The sequence below is a fragment of the Lycium barbarum genome, chromosome 5 (assembly GCF_019175385.1).
Source record: "Lycium barbarum isolate Lr01 chromosome 5, ASM1917538v2, whole genome shotgun sequence".
NCBI classification, from domain to species: domain Eukaryota; kingdom Viridiplantae; phylum Streptophyta; class Magnoliopsida; order Solanales; family Solanaceae; genus Lycium; species Lycium barbarum.
In genome coordinates, this window is record NC_083341.1 from 34,708,015 (window position 1) to 34,720,273 (window position 12,259).

Below are 12,259 nucleotides of genomic sequence, written 5' to 3' on the forward strand. Positions count from 1 at the left end.
TTTTGCCTTCAAGTGCTGGAACTTCCTTCGTAACGTTCAATCGACGTACACAGCCTCAGAATCACTCAAAACTGCCCGGAATACCCTTCGTTGGTCCTTGTTGTACCTATTCATATAAACATACCAACATAAGCTCATATACAACAATTCGCATTCAAAACTGCGATGAAAGTACTAAGAAGTAAAGTGTAAATAACACTAAATCTAGATATTTGTGCCAAGTATTAACACCCCCCACTTAGACTTTGCTCGCCCTCGAGCAACCACTTATCATACATTCCCTAGTACTTTACTTAGCCATGCCACTCAAACAGGTCTACATCAGAATTCGGTGGATAAGCAAGTTTCGAAATTGCATTAACATACACATTGAGCCAATTCTTGAAAGTCATGCCAACTGCTTCAAAACCACCATTTTCTTATGCTTCAAAATTCTAGCAACCAAACCTCTCAAGAAACGATACGTTCAAAAACATGCATATGACTCTAAGCACCACTCAAGACATAAAGAACCTGCTACTTGACCGAGCGGGAGTACTTCATCCATCTTCTATTAATTATGTGTCCTCACCCAAAAGAGAGTTGTCCATATCTCACACAAAGTTAACTACTTATTTCAATGGACATAAGATGCAACAATATCGCTCACTCTCACAAAGAATATGCAATGCTCAAACATGACGAACCATAGGCTTGCCCTTAGTGTAACCGTTCAGCAACTTAGAGTGAGGTGAATTTAGGATCACTTAGGACTTATATGGTTGCAATGTAGGATTAAGGGACAGGTAGGATATATTTTGGAAAATAGTGACTAACCTCCCTAAGCACCTTTAATACCTTACAATCATTGTTCATTTTTGCACCATCCTTCATCACTCATAGCATTCATCCACATGCTACCCATTCTATCTTATCAACACCCATTTATTTTCTCAAGTTTAAGCATCCTCTTGTTTTCGACAGACTAGTGGGAGATGACATTAAGAACGCAGATGACAAACTAGATAGTTCCTGTTTTGAAGTTTTTTTTTTTATACTTCCCACTAACCATCATCTACCTTTCAGACACACCCATAGACTTCATTTTTAACTTCATTCAACAACCCTCCTTTAACTTCACATCCTAACTCCAAATCAATAAGTAACCATTAAAAGTGCCTAAGGAGTGAAACAAGGATCAAATTGGGTCAATAAGAACAACGAGAGTAGGCTAATTGGCTGTTGCGAAAAGAAAAGCTAAAGACTCAACGGGGTTGACTAGGGATATACATACACAGAGGGTAGGCAAGCGACGTTTCAAACTTTGGCTAACAAAGAAATGCCTAGATCACTTCCTAAACTTCTCACTCAATTTGACTCCACAAACACACCGGGCAAGTTCTAGTCATCATTATCAAGCATGAATCATACCAGAGTTTCCTCACATCACACACAACACATAATCAACATAAAATAGATTCATACAACCATCCAATAAGCAACTATCACAAATTATGCCAAGTGGGTCATACCTGAGTCAATGCAGTCTACTACAGAAATGTTTCGAGGTAGGTTGCCTATTTTTAAGCCTGCTTTTTAAAGATTTTCACGAAAAACTCATGGTTTACACATTCCACCTAACCTGAGCACCTAGCATTCGAGTTGTCTGACAGGCTTGACTCCTACGACTCTTCTACAAAAACTAAAAAATCTAACCCTGGTCAAAGGTCCCCCCTTAGGAAAGAACCGAGGTCATAAGAAAACCCAAGGGGGTGGATGGTGTGTGCCACTAATGAGGGACTCAAGAAACTACCAAGAAAACCTAACGCAAGAAACTGGAAATCTCTTTTTTTTTTTTTGACTCAAAGACTCAAACACTAATAAAAAAGAAAACCTATGGCAACTTGATCACCATCCTTAACCTCAAAATGTTGTTACAAGGGACGTATTTCCCACCCCACACTTAATTCATGCTTTGCCATCGAAGCATATAGATGGAAAAATTTAAAAACAAAGTAAGGCAAGAAATACTTCCTGAGGCCCACTAGGGCCTAGTCATCATCCTCATCATCCTCAGCCTCGCCACCTTGTTGACAGACCGTTCATGCACATATCTGTCACGACCCAACCCCGTAGGCCGTGACTAGTGCCCGAATTGGACACTCATGTCACTTGTTAACTATAATCATTTATAACTAGTATGTCATGAACTTATTTGTATAAAAAGGTATGGTGTTTTTTTAAAGCTGTCAAAATATTTTTTTTTTGTATGTCGTAGGCACCTGTCTCCTGAATAATTAAAATTTTTAAACAACAACATATATATATATTCCTACGCAAGCCGACAAGGCTGCCACGATATGCAACATACCAAACATACATATATATGCAAGCCGGCAAGGCTGCCATTACGAATGGGTACGCCCAAAACATATGTCATAATCATAAAACGCGTCAACAACCATAAACAGACCCACACAAATGTCCACAGACCTCTAAGAGTAATGACCGTATCATTTGGCGGGACAGGGCCCCGCCGTACCCAAATAAACTCATATGAATTCAACATAAGGGAGTTATACCACAAGCCAGGCTCCGGAACAAAGGAGCAGTCAAAATAGCTGAATAAGTGTCCTAAGCTGGCGGATCTCCGAAATGAACGTCTGTACCTGCGGGCATGAACGCAACCCCCCAAAGAAAGGGGGTCAGTACGGAATATGTACTGAGCATGTAAAGCACGAAACATAGTGATAGACTCATACTGAGATAAGATGTATAGGACTCAATGCAACTAACAGAATTTCATAAAGACTTGCCTTTGAACATATTTCATCTGTATCATTCTCATATCAATGTCAATATAGTGTTTTGTAATCAAAGCTGCATAATCATTCTGTATATAACATGTATACGTGTCCCAGCCCTCTAGTGAGGGGCTCGGTAATTAAAATCATAGTATCATAAACATGCACATAGACGTGTCCCGGCCCTTTCGTAAGGGACTCGGTAATAAGGAATATATATGCCCTCCTGGCCACCATCTCCATATCATCATATCATCACATCATCATATCATCATATATATATAACGTGTCCCGGCCCTCTAGTGAGGGACTCGGTGAATATAGTCATAGCATCATAAACATAAACATATACGTGTCCCGGCCCTTTAATGAGGGACTCGGTAATAATATAGTAGATGTGCGCACGAGAACGTGTCCTGGCCCGGGACTCAGTGAAGGATATAGCGATAAGCACGAGCAGAATAATAAGCAACCACATATATGAAATGCATCTTTTGAGACTCAATAGATAAGCAACTAACCAGCTCTAAAGTATTGGGATAATAATCATATTCAATTCTTTTCAACTCTCATTATAAGCCATAGCAAGGAACGTTTCAGCTTTCATGTACATGTATCAATTTTCATGATGTAGCTTTTGAAAATCAAGTATACTTCTATTCATGCCATTCTTTTAAGAGTAGGAACTTCTATACATCATTCATTAGTCAATCATGTAGTAGGCTCGTGACAATAGCATTAAGGAAATATAGAATCATAAGTCATGCATGGAACTAGAGAATAGAATTTACCCCAAGGTTCATATCATTTCATACTTACGTCTAGGACATGCCAAGAAAAGAAGGAATAAGCTTTACATACCTTTAGCGTTTAGTCGTATTATAACTTGTACTTGCTGCCCAAAAACACTTATCCTATATCAAGACATCAAGAGCTACAATTAGTCTACGAGGGAATTCAATACGTACTTTAACGTCAACAATCCCTTTCAAACATTTAGACAACGTTTCGTTCGCATTCAAATCAACTACATACAACCACCCCAACATCAATAATCATATGTTCAATACCAATCCGGACAGCCCACATAACATTCCAAATAGCCCACATTCACAACACTCCATAACGATTCACATACAGCTACTACATTCTCAAGTTACTCCTAATAATCCGTAGCCTTAACGTTTTCGTGTAACAACTTTACAACAACCCAAACAACGTAAATACAATATATATTCTTAACTATCATTAGTATTTCCAATTTAAAGAATACAACATGTCCAAAACAGTTCCTAACCACAACACGCCCAAAACAGTCCCTAACCAATCAACACGCCCAAAACAGTCCCTAACCAACAACATAAAGGTGCCCGAAATTCTTGCAAACGTTTACGAACATACCAAGCAAACCACATATGATTCTTACGCATTATTTCATGTCTTCATTTCATATAATTTCAGTAAAATACGACCAGCAGTCACAAGATAAATATATCACCAAATTCGTACGCAAATAGCTACATTGTCGACACTAAAACCTTACAACGACAACAACATGTTTAATGACATTACTTTCATGATCCTTGGAACTGTTTTAGCATCATTTACATTCTTATAACAGCCCACAATTCATTCCAATTTCGACCTGAATCATTGCACTTCACTTTCACTAAACGTTCACAACAAGAATCAACACTCAACACATACAAATTCACCTCTAGCACTAAAACAGTCCACTGTTTTGGACTGCTTATATGCTTCAACATAATTCATTTCTTTAACACCTTAATTCACATATTCAACATGCACACAATACACCACAATGTCCATAACAACAACAATCAAAATGTGACACAAAACAGTCCACAAATTCCTCTAAAACAGCCCCCTCACACGGCTTCAACACAACTACAACAACTTCATGATTTTCATTCATTTATCCATACTACAACACATTCAATCCATTTCCAATACATGTACAAGAATATTAAGCATCATTTCACCTAAGTTTATAGCACACAGCCCACTTCAACTTCAACAACAACAGTCCCTAACTTACTATAACATCTAAGTCCATATATCGCTTGTATATCAACGTTTCCTCCATGTATACACCATATTAAACCTTTAATCCAAATTAATAACATGAGTAGGAGGTTGAAATTACCTTTAACAATCAGAATCTTCAAGAATCTTGTTCCTCTTTCCAGCTTCTTGCTTACAACACAAGGAAAACTTAGGCTACAACTTCTCTTTAACTAATATCATGTCAAGGGTCTAGGATTTAGCTTATATGATGGCTCAACTAGAAAGGGGGTTTGGGAGAGAAAATAAGGGTTCTTGGATCTGTTTAAGTCGTGTGAAGTGATATAGGGAAAAGTGGTGGCTTATATATTAAGTTTAATGGGCCTCATGGGCCGAAATATGAGTGTTTGGGTCGGGTCCAAACTTGCTGCCCTGCCAGCCCAAATTGAATCGTCCATATCTCCTTATCCCGATATCATTTTGATGAGCGGTTTGTTGCGTTGGAAACTAGACTCGATGAACGTAATTTTAGGCTTTTGAAACACCTTAAAACTCCTCATATGCTAGGAGATATGCCTCCTACAATATAGGCTAAAATCGGGTCCGAAATTTTTACTGAAGTTGTTCCGATTCATTTCGTTTAACTTCTAATCCTCTTCCAACCTCATGTAACCTCTTATACATACATATACACACTCATATACATACTCATAACATGATTTCAAATCCTTTAGGTTACCATGTCACCTCGGGATACTTAAGGCAGCCATATATATAACGATATTCTTACTAACTCGACTAACTTTCCTTGAACCTTCATAACTCATTTTTTTCTTGTTTTACTTCAAGTAGCACGGATTATTATGGAGTGTAACAATATCCATCAGCCAAGGGGAAATTTTTGTACCTCTGGAGATTCAAAACACAAACATCAAACTTCGTTAGCAAATCTTAAACCAAGTGGGGTCGTGAAACGACCCCACACTTATTGCAAGCTGTGTGTTTATGCATTGAATGTTCATCTTTCTTGATATTCGGGTACTCTCATGGCTTTAATGACTCTCCAGTGGGGTCGTTTCACGACCCCACACTTACTTCCAACTATAATACACAAAACTCAAAATAAAGAAGTTAACTAATTTTAAGCCTAAAACGACAAAATTAATGAAATAAAGACTATCCTACAAAACAAGGAAAAGAATGTTGAATGACCTATGGGTGTTCATGGCAATGCCTTATGGTTTAGAATGTTGTTTCAAGTTTATTTGCTACTCAATACTTCACAAAAATCACACGAAACTTGTTGGGGAATTTTTATCAAGCAACTTGTGGGAATAGAACTATCCCTTGAAGTTTTGCAACAATGGAGGGTTGTAAAACCCTCCCTTATGTTTGGGAATCATTGTTCTAGCATCCAACACTCTTTACAAACAACACAACACCGAAACATCCATCCAAATTCGCCCAACCCACAAACCCTTGTTGATCAATCTCGTAACCCAACAAAAAGGGGAAAGAAGGAATGGAATTTCATTGATGAAAACACACGAATTCTTACCTTGTGTTGTGGAAGAGATGATTTACACTACTTTCCTTGGAGTTGGAAGGGATTGGGAGAAGGGTTTTTGTGTTTGGGTTCGGTTGGGAGCTGTTTTTAGGGGGGGGGGGGGGGGGTTTGTAAGGATTGGGGAATAAGTGGGGGGTCGGTCGTGTCTTATTCTTTTAAAAGAATTCGAACTGGGCCGACCCGTGCGTTGGCCATGCGTCGCATGGTCATCGCACAACATCCCCCTTTCTGAACTTTATACTTAGAATTTTTTTTGCTCTGATTTCCCTTCATGTGCTGGCAATGCGTTGCATGACCAGCGCACAATACACCCCTTTCTGAACTTTGTACTTAGCCAAAATTTCGGCTCTGAGTGCTGATCATGCGCTGACCATGCGATGCATGGTTAGCGCACAATACACCCCTTTCTGAAATTTGCACTTAGCCAAAATTTTGGCATGCTTACCCCTCGTGTGATTGCCATGCGACGCATGGGCATAGTACACACAAACCTGGAGCTGTTTCATTACTTGCTTCGAGCGTTTATTGTTCCTGCTAATTATTTGGTCCTGCAACATGAACACACACATGACATATATCCTACAAATGTTGGGTTGCCTCCCAACTAGCGCCTTAGTTAAGGTCGTGGCACGACGTGAATCAACTTCACCACTTTTCCCTCCACCTTGAGGATATGAATTGCGCCCCTAATTTTGCATCAAATTTTCTGCTCCTCTCCTGGGGTGGTGGTGTGAAAATAAAGGAACCAAGCAATAGGTGTGGCATCTTGCACTTCTTGGCCCTTAAGTGAGGAATGTCGTTTTGCCCTTTTGATGTGGCAAACTTTAGGATATAAGGGTCTTGTTCCTTATTTATACACTTCTCCAAAAGCTTGGAGGGCTCGATTTCCATGTCACCAACCAAACATAATGTAGAAAAATGTTTAGAATGAGGACCAATACGCCCCAACTCCGAAACTGCCTTATTGTTTTCATCCTCACTCATATGCACCCCCTTAACATTGGCATCATCAACAATATTCTGGTCGAATGGTTGGAATTCCTCTTCCTGCTCCACAAGTAGGCCAGTATCCACAACAACTGGTGGTTGGGCATCAGACATCTCAACCTTTTTATTCATTACAGCCTGCAGGTCATGGATATCTGAGTCAAATTTGTCTATATCTTGTCTGAGCTCTGTTCTGCCTTCTATCAATTGTGTTGCCATGTTTGTGAGTCCATCGCGGAGAAACCCATGAAATTTCATTTGTTGAGCTTGTTCCGTTAGCCAAGATTGGCTCACTATCTTTGCTTCTTCGAAGTTATCTCCTTGTAGGAACTCACTCACTTCTTCTGTTTGAGGTTCGTCTTGGGTATTGGCTAAGGCTATAATTGTAGATTACAAGTTTCAGGCTAGGCCTGCATCTCTGTTAGTTTGGCACGAATCCTCTCCATGGCCTTCTCTAATTCTGCGATTTGCTCTCTTATTAATGTGTCTTGCTCCACTATTTTTTTCATCATATCTGTAACCCGAGCAACATTCTCTGCATCCTCCACTTCATTACTCCTGTTAACATCACAAGCAACAAGAGAATCATAATAGGGGCTCGGGGATGGGGAATAAGAGTTAGGACAACCATTCCAATGACCATCTTGACCACCACATATACTACAAACATTCCGCTCAAAGGATTGGGTAGGTGCGCACAATCCATTCTCAAAAATATTATGACAGTGTTTCCACATGTGGGAACCTCCATAAATCAGACAAGAATCACCAAAATAGGCACAACCAATATTCGACCAATTTTTATTCCAAGATGCCATATCAAGAAAGATATCCAAACTACTAAATTAAAAAAATAAAAATAAAAAAAACAAAAAAAAAACTTGATTAGAGAAAAAGAAAAGTAGAATCTAGATAAACAGTTAATTTCTAACTCCCCGGCAGCGGCGCCAAAAACTTGTTGCGTCCAAACGTACACGCAAGTATACGTAGTCGTACAAGTAACATAGTGATTTTAGAAATCGGATGTCGAACCCACAGGGAGTTATGATTAACCGTCAACTAAATTAAACTATCCAAATTATCTATACAAGAGATGAAATTCGAAGATTGTGATTATAAATTAATTGAAGATAAAAGAGACAAATAGTGAGCTTCAACAAAGAAAGAGCGGGTTTTTATATTATCAATGAGACGAATGTTCCAGGGTTGCAGTTGGTTCACCAATCCTGTTGAGTTTTCAAACTATTTCCCTTTAATACGAATTGTTGATGATTGCTAATTTACTGGATTATTAACTCTCGTAGTATTCTCCCGAACTACAACTCGCCTATTCAAAACAGTTTGCCGCCTATATTCCTATGGAATTGACTTGTTAAGAACACAATTCGTTTATGGTATTTAATTGAACGCGGCGCCTAGGTATATTCCTATCCTAGCCACAAATCCTAGCCCAACTGTAGGGATAATCACATCACGCCCTCTTTAATCCTTCTCTAATCTAACAACATCTTTCCCAAGCATGCATATTAAATAGTCGATAGAACCTAACTGTTGGCCAAACAATCAAGCAATTATGAACAGAATTAAAGAAGCAATCAAACTCACAACTTATATTAAGATAAGAAATAATCACCAAACATCAATAATCATGGTTTACCACAACCCTAGAATGAGAAGTTTAGCTCCACAAAGACATGGAGGAAAAACAACAAATCATTCAAAGAAAATATACAAACTAGTAATAAGGAGAAGAAAAGAGTAAACCCAATAATCTCCGGCCTCCACGGAGGCTCCTACTCTCTCTAGGTCAACAGTCCCCTATTCTAATGTAAAAATGGCTATTTATAAGCTAGGGAGAATATCAGATAAGTGGGCCCAATCCCGACCTAAATCGGACAACTGACGCCACTTGTGCGCTGGCTGTGCGTCGCATGGCCAGCGCATAACCTCCTTTATGTTCTTCTTGTGCGGCGCATTACCAACACATGGTCTGTCTGAGATTAAGGAATGGTGTTTTTGTGCGCTGGCTGTGCGGCACATGGCCAGCGCATGAGACCCTTCCGTGGTCCGATTTTGCCTTCAAGTGTTGGAACTTCCTTCACAACGTTCAATCGACGTACACAGCCTCAAAATCACTCAAAACTGCCCGGAATACCCTTCGTTGGTCCTTGTTGTACCTATTCATAAAAACATACCAACATAAGCTCATATACAACAATTCGCATTCAAAACTGCGATGAAAGTGCTAAGAAGTAAAGTGTAAATGACACTAAATCTAGATATTTGTGCCAAATATCATCTGACTGTCAAGTATAAAAGAAATAATTCATACTGTCTTACTCATACTCACCATCATATCATATATGCATAATGTATAAATATAAACTGCCCGTCCATATAGGTACGGTGTGATACTGTATAAGCTGCCCGTCCATATCGGATCGGTGTGATAATCATAACATTAGCCTGCGTACAGGCCTCCCGCGTCCGGGGTATCATCTCATGCCTCCCACTAGTGGTGTTTGCCCATGCCATCTGGCCATGGTGTATACGCTGCCCGCCTTAGCGGTGACTGCCCGGCCATATAGGCGCGGTGTATATCATCATAATATGCTCATCATGACGTGCTCATCATAATATGCTCATCATGATATGCGCCTCATAATATACTTACCATAGTAGCTGCATAAGGCTCAAGAACAACTATACTTTATCGGGGTGACGTAAGGTCATGATCCCCCGATTTCATTATGGAGCAATCATTGACATTCTGTCTCACCTTGAAGGAATTAGCATATAAGGTAAGTGTAAGCAATAACTAACATCATTCATTTTAATTCTCTATACTTTAACTTATCATCATCACTATAGGACTCGTAATATATCTCTTATCTTTCATAATTACTCATAGACATAGGCTTTTAACTTTCCGAAATATAGGAACTCATGAAGAGGAAAGAAAGTCATGCTATAGGATTCATGCCATTTGAAAGAAAGGACTAGCCTCACATACCTTTGTCGTTTACTAATCTATCGCTTGCTTGTTCTCCTTTAGTGCGTACGTTCTACCTTCAAGAGAATTTGAATCGACATTAGCTAGCGATTATAAAAACAGCTTACTAACGCTAGAGAAAATTGGACAACATTTCCTTTCGTTTATGCAACTCTTCCCATATTCTATATCAACTCTCAAACGTTCATAACAACATTCTCAATATGATAGGCAACACTCATCATTCATTTACAATATTCGTATTTCACAATTTGTCTTCAATTTCTCCATAATCATGGCCATGGTTCATTGTTGCATTTTCTCACATAGGATACTTATTCCATGTTATAAATGTCATTCATAACATTTTCATAATCACAATTTATCAATGATCATGGTTCAATTCAAACCTTTACTCAACATTGCTACTATTCACACTTTCATGACCCATTTCTTATATCCTTCTATAATCCAAGTGTTTCAACTCTCCCATACTATAAATAACATGTAAATGCCATAGAACTTACCTTAGATGTTGTAGGAACAAGCCTTGAGTGGTATTACTCTTCTTGCACCAAAACCCTAGTTTGCTTCTCTTGAAATTTCTTAACTTGGATGAACTTTGATGAGTTTCATACACTTGATTCACTTGGATTCTTGATATTGATCTTTGATTTCCTTTGTTTTCTTGTAGATGAAGAGTGGAGAATATTCTAGAGGTTTATAGAGAGAAGTAACGTGGAAATGAAATGAATTAATGAGCTTGGGTCTCCTTTTTAATGACTTAAAATCTAATCCGAAATGAACAGTAGTTGGAGTGCACAGTGGTCGCAAACCCAGTTTACGGTCCATATTTCGGTTTACGGCCCGTATTCTATGGGCGTATTTAAGCATAACAGAACCAGAAAGTCAGGCTGAGGACATGGTGGTTTACGTCTCAGTTTACGGGCCGTATTTCAGTTTACGGTCTGTATTTCAAGTCTTTTTTAACCATTCAAGTCTTTGGCAGAAAGTTGAAGTTTTGGAATGTTGAAATACGACATGGCAGTTTACGGCCTGTAAACTACTTTACGGTCCGTATTTAATTTTACGATCGACTGGGCCGAAGTGCAAATCTGCAACTTTCACGTCTTCAGAACCTACAATTAGTCATTGTGGAGCATAACCTATCTCTTATTCCCATTGCCTTTGAAATCTTGCTTAGGGTCGTCAAACGTCATTCCCTTCTTATTAAGACATCGTATACTCGTATTCTTCATTAGTCTATTCACTGTACGAGATTGGAAATTTCCGAGGTGTAACAATAAGTGTCCGTATAATTTCGTCGGGACAAATTTTTAAAAGTTGATATAAGGACCTCAACACATTTATTTCATTTCATTTTTCTTCTACACAACTCAAGAATTCTCTAGAACCTTCCACACACTCCATATACAAGAACTCAGGAGAAATTGATGATCAACTTCATCAAATCAACAAAACTAAGTGTCAACACATCAAAGTTCATCCAAGTCAAGAAATTCCATGGGAAGTGGAACTAGGGTTTTGCTCAAGTGAAGTATTTCCACTTAAATTTCATTCCCACACCATCTAAGGTAAGTTTTATGGTATTTACATATTATTTAAGATGTTGAAAAGTTGAAACACTTGGATTGTAGAAGGGTATAGAAAATGGGTTATGAATATGGGAATAGTGACATTTTGAGTAGTAGTTTGGAGTGAATCATGAATATTGATGTGTGGTGATTATGAGTAAGCTATAAATGATATTTAGAACATGGGGTAAGTATTATATGTGAGAGAACGCCATAGTGAACCATGACCATGATTATGGAGGAATTGAAGTGAAATTGTGAAATGTGGGTAATGAAGATGAATGATGATTGTTGCCTATAATATTGTGAA